Below are 13,061 nucleotides of genomic sequence, written 5' to 3' on the forward strand. Positions count from 1 at the left end.
ACCAAACAAAAATGTTTGGACACACCTACTCATTCAAGGGTATTTCTTTATTTTTACTATTTTCTACATTGTAGAATAATAGTGAAGACATCAAAACTATGAAATAACACAAAAAAGTGTTAAACAAATCAAAATAATTTTATATTTGAGATTCTTTAAAGTATCCACCCTTTACCTTGATGACAGCGTTGCACACTCTTGGCATTCTCTCAACCAGCTTCATGAGGAATGCTTTTCCAACAGTCTTGAAAGAGTTCCCACATATGCTAACCACTTGTTGGCTGCTTTTCCTTCACTCTGCGGTCCCAATTTATCCCCAACCATCTCAATCTGGTTGATGTCGGGTGATTGTGGAGGCCAGGTCATTTGATGCAGCACTCCATCACTCTCCTTCTTGGTCAAATAGCCTTTACACAGTCTGGAGGTGTGTTTTTGGGTCATTGTCCTGTTGATAACAAAAAATGATAGTCCCCCTAAGTGCAAACCAGATGGGATGACGTATCACTGCAGAATGCTGTGGTAGCCATGCTGCTTAAGTGTGCCTTAGATTCTAAATAAATCACTAACAGTGTCACCAGAAAAGCACCCCCACACCATCACACCTCCTCCTCCATGTTTCACGGTGGGAACCACACATGCTGAGATCATCTGTTCACCTACTTTGCGTCTCACAAAGACACGGTGGTTGGAACCAAAAATCTCTCATTTGGACTCATCAGACCAAAGGACAGATTTCCACTGGTCTAATGTCCATTGCTCGTGTTTCTTAGCCCAAGCAAGTCACTTCTTCTTATTGGTGTCCTTCAGTAGTGGTTTATTTGCAGCAATTAGTCATGAAGGCCTGATTCACAAAGTCTCCTGTGAACAGTTGATGTTGAGATGTGTCTGTTACTTGAACTCTGAAGGATTTATTTGGGCTGCAATTTCTGAGGTGCAGTTAACTCTAATGAACTCATCCTCTGCAGCAGAGGTAACTCTGGGTCTTCCTTTCCTGTGGTGGCCATCATGAGAGCCAGTTTCATCATAGCGCTTGATGGTTTTTGCAACTGCACTTGAAGAAACTTTCAAAGTTCTTAACATTTTTCGCATTGACTGACCTTCATGTCTTAATGTAATGATGGACTGTCATTTCTCTTTGCTTATTTGAGCTGTTCTTGACATAATATGGAGTTGGTCTTTTACCAAATAGGGGTAGCTTCTGTATACCACCCCTACCTGGTCACAACACAACTGATTGGCTAAAACGCATTAAGAAGGAAAGAAATTACACAAATAAACTTTTAACAAGGGACACCTGTTAATTGAAATGTGTTCCAGGTGACAACCTCATGAAACTGACTGTGAGAATGCCAAGTGTGTAAAGCTGTCATCAAGGCAAAGGGTGGCTACTTTGAAGATTCAAAATATATTTTCAAGTCAAATTTGTATTTGTCAAGTGCCGAATACAGTGAAATGCTTACTCACAAGCCCTTAACCAACAATGCAGTTAAGAAAATACCAACACAAAAAAGTAAGAGATAAGAATAACAAGTAATTAAAGTGCAACAGTAAATAACAATAGCGTGGCTATATACAAGGGGTACCGGTACAGAGTCAATGTGCGGTGGCACCGGTGTCGAGGTAATTGAGGTAACATGTACATGTAGGTCGGGTTTTTATAGTGACTATACATAGATAGCAGAAGTGTAGAAGAGGCGGGGGGGGGGGGGGGGCAATGCAAATAGTCTGGGGAGCCAATTGATTAGCTGTTTGGGAGTCTTAAGGCTTGGGGGTAGACACTGTTTAGAAGCGTCTTGGACCTAGACTTGGCACGCCGGTACCGCTTGCCGTACGGGAGCAGAGAGAACAGTCTATGACTAGGGTGGCCTTGTATAGAGGTCCTGGATGGCACAAAGCCTAGCCCCGGTGATGTACTGGGGCGTACGCACTACACTCTGTACTAGCTTGCAGTCGGAGGCCGAACAGTTGCCATACCAGGCAGTGACCCAACCCGTCAATATGCTTTTGCTTTGTTTACAGTTTTTTTTAAATACTACATGATTCCATAGTTTTGATGCCTTCACTATTATTCTACAATGTAGAAAATAGTAACAATTAAGAAAAACCCTTGAATGAGTAGGTGTGTCCATTCCTTTGACTGGTACTGTACACACAGTGTCTTAGGAAACCCATTGACTTGATCTATCTGTACTTTGTTTCCGATCATCTTTGCCTCGATCCTGACTAGTCTCCCAGTCCCTGCCTCGGAAAAACATCTCCACCAGATGATGCTGCCATCACCATGCTTCACCGTAGGGATGGAGCCAGGTGTCCTCCAGACGTGACGCTTAGGCATTCAGGCCAAAATATGTCATCTTGGTTTCATCAGACCAGAGAATCTTGTTCATCAAGGTCTGAGAGTCTTTGGGTGCCTTTTGGCAAACTCCAAGCGGGCTGTCATGTGTAACGTGTAGGCTGGGAGTTGGGAAGCAAGTACAGGGAGTGAATACATTTAATAAATGAACGATATTGGACAAAACAAGAAACACGAGCAGCGTACAGACATGAAACAGAAAAATGGGAAGGAACCATAGGGAGTGACAGATATAGGGAAGGTAATCAGGAAGGTGATGAAGTCCAGGTGAGTCTGATGAGGCGTTGGTGCGTGTAACGATGGTGACAGCTGTGCGTAATAATGAGCCTGCTGGTGACCTCGACCTAGAGTGTCATGTGCCTTTTTCCTGAGGACTGGCTTCCTTCTGGCCACTCTACCATAAAGGCCTGATTGGTAGAGTGCTGCAGAGATCAAATCAAATCAAAGTATATTTGTCCCGTGCGCCGAATACAACAGGTGTAGACCTTACAGTGAAATGCTTATTTACAGGCTCTAACCAATGGTGCGGGAAAAAAAGGTGTGTGTGTGTGTAGGTAAGTAAAGAAATAAAACAACAGTAAAAAAACATTTGACAAAAGAGTAGCAAGGCTATATACAGACACCTGTTAGTCAGGCTTATTGAGGTAGTGTGTACATGTAGGTATCGTTAAAGTGACTATGCATATATGATGAACAGAGAGTAGCAGAAGCGTAAAAAGAGCGGTTGGCGGGTGATGGGACACAATGCAGATAGCCCGGTTAGCCAATGTGCGGGAGCACTATTTGGTCGGCCAATTTAGGTAGTATGTACATGAATGTATAGTTAAAGTGACTATGCATATAAGATAAACAGAGAGAAGCAGCAGCGAAAAAGAGGGGTTGGGCTGGGCACACAATGCAAATAGTCCGGGTAACCATTTGGTTACCTGTTCAGGAGTCTTATGGTTTGGAGGTAAAAACTGTTGAGAAGCCTTTTTGTCCTAGACTTGGCACTTCAGTACCGCTTGCCATGCAGTAGTAGAGAGAACAGTCTATGACTGGGGTGGCTGGGGTCTTTGACAATTTTTAGGCCTTACTCTGACACCGCCTGGTATAGAGGTCCTGGATGGCAGGCAGCTTTGCCCCAGTGATGTACTGGGCCGTACGCACTACCCTCTGAAGTTCCTTGCGGTCGGAGGCCAAGCAATTGCCATACCAGGCAGTGATGGTTGTCCTTCTGGAAGGTTCTCCCATCTCCACAGAGGATCTCTAGAGCTCTGTCAGAGTGACCATCAGGTTCCTGGTCAGCTCCCTGACCAAGGCCCTTCTCCCCAATTGCTAAGTTTGGCCGGGCGGCCAGCTCTAGGAAGAGACTTGGTGGTTCCAAACTTCTTCCATTTAAGAATGATGGAGACCAATGTGTTCCTGGGGACCTTCTATGCTGCAGAAATGTTTTGGTACCCTTCCCCACACAATCCTGTCTCAGAGCTCTACGGACAATTCCTTTGACCTAAACTCAATTTCGAGTCTCATAACAAAAGGTCTGAATACGTACAGTATGTAAATAAATACTTTTTTTTTTATATATATATATTTTACATTTCGCTTTGTCATTATGGGGCTTTGTGTGTAGATTGCTGAGGAAATATTTTTATTTAATCCATTTTAGATTAAGGCTGTAACGTTAAAAAAATGGAAAACGTCAAGGGGTCTGAATATTTTCCAAAGGCACCATACTGTATGTATTAACCACGAGTCACATCAGCACAAACATGTGGCTAAAAAGTATCTCCAAGACACAGAAGGAAGCACACATGACACACCTGAATATATCAAGAACCCAACTGAACAGTTGAGCCTAAAACTTTTACATAGCAGCTTAAGTGTCAGGCTGTGCGTAACTGATGCATGGAATCAAGCGCAGGAGAGCAGAGATGAGTGTACAAGGTAGTTTATTCCACAAACTGCACCAGTATAAAACAAATACTAAAGGTGCGTGAAAATACCGGTCAACTCGTAAATAACGGGCATAAAAACGAACCCGGCAAACAATACCAGCCATAAAGATACAACCTGAACATAATAAACAAACACGCACACCAACAGAGGGTTAAATAATGAACATGTAATTGGGGAATAGAAACCAGGTGTGTAGAAAACAAAGACGAAACAAATGGAAAATGAAAAGTGGATCGTCGATGGCTAGAAAGCCGGTGACGTCGACCGCCGAACTGCGCCCGAACAAGGAGAGGACATTGAGACAGTAAAGAGTGCTGATTATTTACAGTTATAGTAGTCCAAATAGTAATTTATATAGCATTTATATATAGTAATTTTGGTCATTTTTGCTGCTTCTTATTTTTTATTAATTTCATTTTCAGATCACTTTATCAATATATGTTTTCAAATATCTGAAATGTACTGATGCACTGCATATGTGTGGCACTATGAAATGGTGTCCTCTGCCCGTATGAATAACTGTTGCTGCTACTCTGCTACTCAAGTGTCCCGAGACTCTTGAGTAAATGTAACCTTTATTTAACTAGGCAAGTCAGTTAAGAACAAATTCTTATTTACAATGACTGCCTACCAGGGAACAGGGGGTTAACTGCCTTGTTCAGGGGCAGAATGACAGATTTTTTACCTTGTCAGCTCAAGACTTCAAACCAGCAACCTTTCGGTTACTGGCCCAACACTCTAACCACTAGGCTACCTGCCACCCCAGGTGGGTTAGGTGTGTATTGAAAATCTGCCGCGATATAATAACTTCACTTCCTTCCCACTGAGTCGACATAATTGCATCTTCCTGAGCTTTCCATTACCTCTATTTAAAATGCGGCGTCATCATTTCTTGAGTGACTTATTGTTACGACTTATTGAGCGACTTATTGTTACTTATTATTTATTTCACAGCAGCGCCGTGTGGCTCCAATTAAGACGGCAAGGCCGGAACTAACCCCGTCGTAATTTCATCTGATCCAACACTCTTGACAGTATATATTCCATTTTTGATCTCTCCGGATTGCATTCTTGGATTTGACCCTATACACTGAAAACATTAAAAACCCTTTCCTTGACATAGACTGACCAGGTGAATCCAGGTGAAAACTATGATGTTCAATCCACTGCAGTCAGAAGGAGAGGAGACAGGTAAAAGAGGGATTTTAAGCCTTGAGAAAATGTTCCTGTGTTTATCAAGAATGGTCCACCACCCAAAGGACATCCAGCCAACTCGACACAACTGTGGGAAGCATTGGAGTCAACATGGGCCAGCATCCCTGTGGAATGGTTCCGACACCTTGTTGAGTCCATGACCCGACGAATTGAGGCAGTTCTTAGGTCAAAGAGGGGTTGTGGGGGGACAACTCAATATTAACGTTTGGTAAACTCAGTGCACAACGTTATTATTGTTTGGGAAGTTTCAAAGAGACAATGGAATGACATTTAGTTATTGGCCAGATGGGACTTATATGCAGGCTAGCTATAACCCCCTCTGGGCAGCCACTGCATAGGCACTGACTCCACGGCATTTCATTATTCCAATGAGTTATATGACAGGAGATAAGAGAGGCTCACATAAACATGAAGGCTGTTTATGGATGGGGATTGTTTACTATAAGCCATTTCTCTAGACGATTTCTGCTTCTTTTAGTTTCCGTCTTTAGCCTGTTTTCCTGAGTAGGAAGGATGCTACCAAAGAGCCATGCGGAGCCCCCCGAAAAGCAACAGGACTTTACTTTTTATGCCACTTGTATTGACTTAGAAATTTACAGGAAAGTAATATCCTGCCCTATTAATATTTCATCCCCATTTAATTGCTCTCATTACCTCGAGATTGCTCTGAGCTCTGTCTATAATTATTTCATGCGATAATGAATCCCTTTTTTCGACTGTACGCATGCAACAATCCGCAGTATAGTATTCAAAGTCCCCTTGAATGCCCTATGTGAAGCACCTCAACAAAGACATGGCTTAACAAACAGAAAAAAAACATTAGAAAGTGGGCCAACACCACTCATGCTCAATTTGTTGTTCACAAAAGCCCCAGAAGAATCCCAATAGAGAACTCCATTGATCTTCTCAAGGCAACTAACTTCCACTCCATTGAAAGCCATTTACAAAACTATGATGGTTAGATGACCTTGGAAGACATGCTGTGCCAACTGAAGTCAATAGATAATGCGACATAATAACAACAGTGTCTCTGTAGTGAAATCTCTCTGTGCTTTTAGCCCGATCTCTAATCTACATGAAAAAAGGTTATGTAACACTTATTAAAAAGATTAAAATAAATGTTGCTTCCCCCCTTTTGATTAGTTTAAAGGCTAGGGCACACTGGATAAGATCTGCCTTTTATCGTGCTTCACTAAAAAGCCCAGTGAATTTGATACTCTCTGAACTAATGATCGTATAATCTTTTATTAAACAGCTTTGGCAATACAAAATCCAAAGCAGAAGTGGGATTGAAACTATTTTACAAAATATTCTACGAGTTTGATATATTGTGGGCTGAGTAGAGTGTTGCACCATTACATTGACATTCATAACAGTAGGAGTAGAAGTAATGTAGCTTATTTCATAGCAGTAGCAAGACCGCAATCATCATCATTGCCACCGCCACCACCATGACCATTGCCACCACCCAAAATACTGTAATGTTCTGAAATGTGCAGTATGTAAGAGAAGGAAATATCTCTGTCGATCCCTTTCTCCATTCCTCTGTCCATCTCTGCCTCTCTGGGTCTGTGTGTCCCTCTGGTCCTCTTTCTCTTTGTCTATGATCTTCACTGACTCTTTTTAGGCATAAATGTGATTCCTGCGTGTGTGAGCCTGCGGGCTTCGTGTACTGTAGGAGGACGTGGGATGCTGTCTGACACACACTGATAAGAGCAGTCGCCTCTCCTGGTCCTACTCAAACAGAGAAAATGGGGAGAGAGAGAAAGAGAGAGCGGGAGAGAGAAAGACAGAGAAAACAAGAGAGGCAGAGAAAGCAAGCAAGCGAGAGAGAGCGGGAAAGAGTGGGAGAGAGCGTGAGAGAAAGTGAGGCAGAGACAGAGAGAGCGGGAGAGAGAGCGAGGCAGAGAGAGCGAGAGAGGCAGAGAAAGTGCACGAGAGAGAGAGAGTGGGAGAGAGAGAGAGATAGGAAGTGCTGGGCAGGAGTCATATGATGTTGATTGGACAATGAGCTACGTCAAAACAACATTGACTACAGTGTTAAATGATGGTGACTATTTGCAATGTTGTGGAGTGCTATATTCAGAGATGTTGATGAAGAGGAGGATGAGGGGCTGGGGTTCGTGGGTGTTGTCTCACTCATTCACAGGTGCAATTGACACCACAGCAGCAGGAATAGCCCTGGTTAGTTGGTGAATAAGACTGCCCTGTTATCAGTGATATCTCACTCTGTCTCGCTCCCTCCTCTCTCTCTCCCCTTCATATCTCTCCCTCCCTTTCCCATGCTGCCCCCTCTCTATCTCTCGCATCTCTTTTTACAAACAGCCGTGCTTATATTGATCGCCTCAGGCGGGTAGCTTCTTCTCACACTCTTACCACTTGGAACACAACAAACGCCTCTCCCAGAGAGATTTAGAACCTGTTTTTGTCGGACAGCATTTCTTAGCCTGTGTTTAATGCTCCTAATTTTCTAAGTCATTCATTAGAGCAGGTGCAGCATCAGGGGAAGTCTACTGACTATCTGAGCTGCCAGATGGGCCAACTACAGCTGACCGCTCAGCCAGGGAGACCGGGGGGACTGAGGGGGGCGGAGGGGGACTGGCAGGTACAGTGTGGGGGTCAGCCTGGGCAGATGCTCCCTGAGACACAGAGCTCTCTGTCTCATCCCATTACCTGTGACTATATGCCCAATAGGGAGGCTAGATTGGAATGAAGATGTGTCCGTCTTGATTTACAGTGGGGAGAACAAGTTTTTGATACACTGCCGATTATGCAGGTTTTCCAACTTACAAAGCATGTAGAGGTCTGTAATTTTTTATCATAGGTAGACTTCAATTGTGAGAGACGGAATCTAAAACAAAATTCCAGAAAATCACATTGTATGATTTTTAAGTAGCCAGTCCCCAGACCTGAACCCAATAGAAAATCTTTGGAGGGAGCTGAAAGTCCGTATTGCCCAGCGACAGCCCCGAAACCTGAAGGATCTGGAGAAGGTCTGTATGGAGGAGTGGGCCAAAATCCCTGCTGCAGTGTGTGCAAACCTGGTCAAGAACTACAGGAAACATACTGTATGATCTCTGTAATTGCAAACAAAGGTTTCTGTACCAAATATTAAGTTATGCTTTTCTGATGTATCAAATACTTATGTCATGCAATAAAATTCTAATTAATTACTTAAAAATCATACAATGTGATTTTGTTTTTTTGTTTTACATTCCGTCTCTCACAGTTGAAGTGTACCTATGATAAAAATGACAGACCTCTACATGCTTTGTAAGTAGGAAAACCTGCAAAATCGGCAGTGTATCAAATACTTGTTCTCCCCACTGTATGTCTTGTTCCCAGTGCAAAATGGGTGTGTGCGTGTGTGTGTTTGCATGCATGTGTAGTCTGTGTGTGCGCACTCATAGTTTGTGTGCGTGCATGTTTGTGCATGCTAGTGCACCTGTGTGTCTTCATGCCTATTTAACTGCTCTGCCAATATACTCTAACGTATATTGCCCCTTGCATGACTGCGCTGGCATTTGAGAGGGCCTCTCTCTCTCTCCCTGCAGCCTGTTATTGCCCTGAGTATTCTCCCCTGAGAGATTTGGTCATGAAGCCTGCTGATCTGTGGCAATGAGATCTATGGTGCTCGGGAGATAAAGGCTATTACCACATTGCAGGCATGCCAGGGACTCTTCTCTATTGGACCAAGGAAGGATCCAAATGATGGCCTGAACAATTGAGTTGTCAATGGTTTATATATTTAATTTTGATTCCTAATTGTGGAGAAGGTAAAAGTAATCCCGTCATATGTCTTCCCAAAAGGGCAAATCATTTCCCCTGAAATGCAATCTCACCGCTGCGTTAGAAGGAAGGAATCCTTTGCCATGTCACACCAAAGAAACCTTTGAGTAGGTGGACGGAGAATTAGCTGATGAGGTTAATTAAGCAGACAATAGAGGATCCATCTCGTTGTGTCACCAACAGCTATTATTCTTTTTCATCTTTTTAATGGGAGCTTGCTCCTCAAAGTCATAGAAAACTTGGCGGCGGAAGACAGAAGACCTGGTTGGTGAATGAAGAAGCTCTGGGGTAATTTAAAAATGTAATGCTTTGCATCTATTACAGTATGTTACTTGACGATGGTAGTCCCTCGAATCTCTCAATCAATCAGAGAAGATTGCAGCTGGCAGGCATCGCTGCTACGAAAAACAGGTGGGGAGGATGTGGGTGGGTGGATGGGGACTGAAGGGGGAATGGTTTGGGGTTATCTTTGTTGTGCATTTCTTTGATTGTTTTTGTACCTATAACCCCTGTCTGAAAAAAAAAACACAAAACCAAATAAAAAGTTCTGGGGTTATTAAAATGAGAGAAAGAGACAGGGCTATGCAAAGGTGAGGGAGAGAGAGTGTTTTCTTTTCTCTTAGTTAGAATATGCTGATCTTTAGCCCAGGCTGTCACTTTTGATAAATGAGATCAGTGTTGCCCGAGAAACCATGCAGCCATGCGGGAAGAATTAAAATGGCACTGCAGCAGAAAAAGGCGACACATCACAAGAGCGGAGCCTTACAGGGCGTGATGTTGTGTGTGTGTGTATGTGCGTGCGTGCGGGCATCTGTCTGTCTGTCTCGCTATATCTGTCTGCCTCCTGTGTGTCTGTAGCAGGATGCTCCATTTAACAAGCCGAGTGAACCACAGCTCTCCACTCCCTCCACAATTCCCACTCTACCATGTACCCCTGCCATTTAGTCCTTCATGCCCTCCTTCCCGGCCCAAATCACTGACATTTCCCCTAAACACAACCGTCTCCATCAACGTGGTAGTTCCCTCTCTAAAGTGCACACTCAGAACAGACGTCTTTGCAGACTCATGCAGCCCTCCATTCAGGAAGGGGATAGGGGAGAGGAGATATCTGTTCTGAAAGCTACTTAGAGCCCGTTCACTAAACCGCTAGCAGAAGGATGCTAATAGGCACCCGGTCTTGAAGATGAAATAAAGTATCAGTCCTGATCCAGCTTCTGCAGACAAAGACTCAACACCCAGATCGAGACGTTTACACTGGATCACTCTGTCTGCAAGGTGACAGAGATGGGATTGTCACATGCAGCCAGGCAGAACTCTCCCAATCCGATATCTTCATCTGACTAGAACTATGCAGCACACAATATTAACATGGACAGACAATCCAATATCTCAATCTCACTAGAAAACATATGGTATACAATCCGAACATACAGCATATGTACAGGCAGGCACTGTCAAAGTAAATGTGTGGGTGAATATATAAATCTCAGCCACACGTTCTTCCCTGTAGGCTATGTTATGATCATATATATAAGGGAAGATGTGTTGTACCTGCCTGCGATACCAATTATAGAACTGCAAGTACCCACATCTGAATGTGATGCGGAGGCTTGATAATTATCTGGGTCGGAAACATCTCACCTTCAGCCGAGCCTCTTAATGAGAGAGATACCTGCTAAAACAATACAAGAAACCGGTAGGAGTATCATATCCATGGAAATATGAATCATGGTTTATTTTCCGGGAAGTGTACCTTGAGGTCTTCGACTATATTTGCTGTGCTATTGTCTAGGACCTGAACAGTCAGCACCCCGTCAAGAACATCTGAACGTCGACAATCTATTTTCCCCTGAGTAAATTATGATTTGACAATAACAATGAATAATACAAGAATGATAAGAAACGAGCGAGCTTCTTCGATACAACCAACATTCGATTTGAAGAGCTCACAGTACAGTTGAAATCCTTTGACTAATAAGGGTTTGATTTGATTTGTTATACAATGGATAACACCAGAATTATCACAAATTATTCATCATGTTGTCGTGGCCTCTGTGCTACCAACATTCTATCCAGGCGCCATGTGTTCCTCTCCTTTTCCTCAGGCAACTGATTAGCCCATATTGTAAGCAGACATTTGAACCTCTGTGATAATGTTCTGATGCACCTGCCAGTGGGTGAGCATGTTAGAAGCTAGACCTGTGATGATTTTTTTGCCGGTCATATTATAAACCCTTGTCAGAAATCGGGAGTTCCGGGATGCGAAATCTCAACCCTCGCAAAGAGAAACTCTCAGCCCCCCCCCCCCCCTTCTGCCTCAATCACATATCAGTAGTAATGAAGGAATACAAATCCATTAGAGAAAATCTGTCCTATTCGGTCACATTCATTAGCAAAAAAAACTTCAAATTGCAGTTCTTTCACAACAGTTTTTGGGAATCAAAAGTTAATTATATTTCCTTTATCGTCCTGTGTTAAACGTCCTCTCTCTCTCTCTAAGCAGCATCAGGTACTGCTACGAATGGCATGTCCATCTTTTTGTGAGAAATTACACTGGTCGCTCCATTTTTTGTAATAGTATTTATTTATATTTTTACCTTCATTTAACTAGGCAGGTCAGTTAAAGAACAAATTCTTGTTTACAATGACGGCCTAGGAGCAGTGGGTTAACTGCCTTGTTCAGATTTCTACCTTGTCAGCTCAGGGATTCGATCTAGCAACCTTTGAGTTACTGGCCCAACGCTCTAACCATTATGCTACCTGCCGCCCCTGTTTATAAGGTATAAACAGCCCACGTTAGATGAGGCCACAAAAAAATACTTAAATAAATATTAGTAAATGGTTCATATGGACCTATATTAAACATCTATGAATGGCGTAATGATCAATATGAATAAACATTTTACTAATCCATTCTAAATGCTTTATTATGTTCAACTGTCTGACTCAATCAGAACCTAAATATAAATGTATTTTACTCCAATGTTTGTAAACAAGGTAAATGTAAGCAAAAACTATATATCCTTAAAAATGGTTCAAACTATAATTTTGATATCACGGACGGTCAATCTTTGCGTCCATAGCTCTGTCTATGAATTTGAGAGTGATTACATTTCTCCAGACCCATCCCTCAGCTTTTTACTGAAACAGGGGCGGGGATTTGCTTTGTTATTGTTTCAACTGCTGATTTCCACTTTAAAGTGAAGCGTGCTCTCTTATCCATCCTTACAGCTTTGCCGTTTCTCGATTCACCGGGCCAATGATTAGCCACCCACATTTTCTGGAGATCAAAAGCCCCAGAGATGCTTTGTGTTACCAAAGGTCTTTGAATTCTGCCGCAAGTCGACATAATTACAAATGTGGTTCAAATCAATTGATGCAAAAAAATGTCCTGCTTTATAGCATACGCTACTTTATATGGAAATCCTTGCAAGATAATATACAGGTAATTGCCAAAATAAATGAAACACTTGAGTAAATGAGGGATACAAAGTATATTGAAAGGGGTGCATGGTTAAGGTCCACTAAACCCTTTCGAGGGCAAGGTGAACACCAATAAACACACAGTCATCCTGAGAGATCACCTTTAACCTATGGGGAATCAACTCTATTCTGATGGGAGTGGTCTCTTCTAGGATGACAATGCCACCAGCCATAGGGCACGAGTGGTCACTGAAAGGTTTGATGAGCATGAAAACGATGTAAACCATATGCCATGGCCGTCTCAGTCACCAGATCTTAACCCAATTGAACACTTATGAGAGAT

At 42.8% G+C, this 13,061-nt stretch overlaps 1 protein-coding gene across 1 annotated transcript in view; it reads left to right on the forward strand.

The window, feature by feature from the left end:
* Positions 1 to 13,061, forward strand: part of LOC115107929 (leucine-rich repeat and fibronectin type-III domain-containing protein 2-like) — a 147,269-nt gene that overhangs the window by 100,871 nt on the left and 33,337 nt on the right. The gene's annotated exons all lie outside the window — the stretch shown is intronic.

The sequence above is a fragment of the Oncorhynchus nerka genome, linkage group LG24 (genome assembly GCF_034236695.1).
Source record: "Oncorhynchus nerka isolate Pitt River linkage group LG24, Oner_Uvic_2.0, whole genome shotgun sequence".
Taxonomy (NCBI): domain Eukaryota; kingdom Metazoa; phylum Chordata; class Actinopteri; order Salmoniformes; family Salmonidae; genus Oncorhynchus; species Oncorhynchus nerka.